A 1,452-nucleotide genomic window follows, 5' to 3' on the forward strand; every position below is an offset into this window, starting at 1 on the left:
AATGAGCACTCTTGACTCTCTGTTACCCCCATCTGCCCTCACCAAGTCTGGTTTCTCCAACAAGGACCTCCTTGAATAGCACAGGGAACTCTGTTCAATGTTATGTGGCAACCTGGATGGGAGGGGAGTTTAGGGGAGAATGGACACATGTATATGTATGGCTGAGTTGCTCCATGGTACACCTAAAACTATCACAACATTGTTAATAAGCTATACTCCAATATGAAGTTTAAAAAAATTAAAAAAGAAATCCAGTTTCTTACCTAATATTCTGTTGTCAATAAACGGAACCACTATCACTTTGCAAAAGACCAAGATTTAGAGATTTCCTTTGTCTTCTTGCTTGTCCTGACGCTCATAATCGAATCCACCACCAAGTCCTATTGGTTCTATGTCCCAGTTATATACTGCGGCTATTCATTTCCCCGTCTCCCTCCACTGTCACCTTCTAGGTTCACATCATCACTGTCTCTTGCCTAAACTATCGCAATCACCAATCAAATGTTGTCCTGATTTCCTTCTTGCCCTCCTATAATCCATTCTCAAAGGAGCCTCCAGAGTGGTCTTTCCAAAAAATCTGATCATTGCCTTTCAAAGGCTCTTAAATGTCACTGCCATTTTTAAATCCCTTTAGTAATTTCTCAATCTATTTTTTTAAAGTATTTATTTATTTGGCTATGCCAGGTCTTAGTTACCACACGTGGGATCTAGTTCCCTGACCAGGAATCGAACCTGGGCCCCCTGCATTGGGAGCTCAGAGTCTTAGCCACTGGACCACCAGGGAAGTCCCCCTCTCAGCCTGTTTAGGTGGAAACCTCAACTCTTTATATGAAGGCCCTCCCTCATCTAGCTCAGGCCCACCTCTCCATCATTATCTCATTCCACTTCCTCTGTTCTCTTGTTCAAGAGACAGGCCTTTTTCACATGCTGCACATGGTCAGTTTGGATTTTCTTTCACTGTTGAACTCTTAGATCTCAACAGCCCGTTCTTTGATCATAACCTCTTATCCTTCCTGTTTCCTCCCTCCTACTTCAGTCACTCCTCCTTTTGTTCTCCAGGCCCTGACTCCTTCCCCGATCCACAGTGTAGCCATCCCTCCACCTGTGCTTGCTTCCTGCCCAGCCAAGACAACGTTGAGAAATTCTACAATCACACATTAGCACCATTGTCTGATCTGACCTTTGGCCTTGGCTCTACCCAACACATTCTTCAACAATCTTCCTCGTGTCTCAAGCCAAATCTTCTTTCATTCCCTTTAAATTGTCATCAATCTTCAATGTCATCCCCTCTCTCATCATCTAGCTTCTTTTAAAAAAAAGATATTTTTATTTATTTGGCTGCACAGGGTCTTAGTTGCTGCATGTGGAATCTAGTTCCCTGACCAAGGATTGACCCCTGAGAAGTCCCACATCTAGCTCTTAAATCACACACACAGAAAGCTCTCTCAGCCT

General features: G+C 43.5%; 1 non-coding gene across 1 annotated transcript; it reads right to left on the bottom strand.

Annotated features, from left to right (window-relative positions):
• Positions 1-711: 711 nt before the first annotated feature.
• On the bottom strand, positions 712-784 carry TRNAG-CCC. The gene has a single exon. It is a non-coding gene; the product is annotated as a tRNA-Gly (tRNA).
• Between the last annotated feature and the right edge of the window lie 668 nt (positions 785-1,452).

The sequence above is a fragment of the Bos indicus x Bos taurus genome, chromosome 9, assembly GCF_003369695.1.
Source record: "Bos indicus x Bos taurus breed Angus x Brahman F1 hybrid chromosome 9, Bos_hybrid_MaternalHap_v2.0, whole genome shotgun sequence".
Taxonomy (NCBI): domain Eukaryota; kingdom Metazoa; phylum Chordata; class Mammalia; order Artiodactyla; family Bovidae; genus Bos; species Bos indicus x Bos taurus.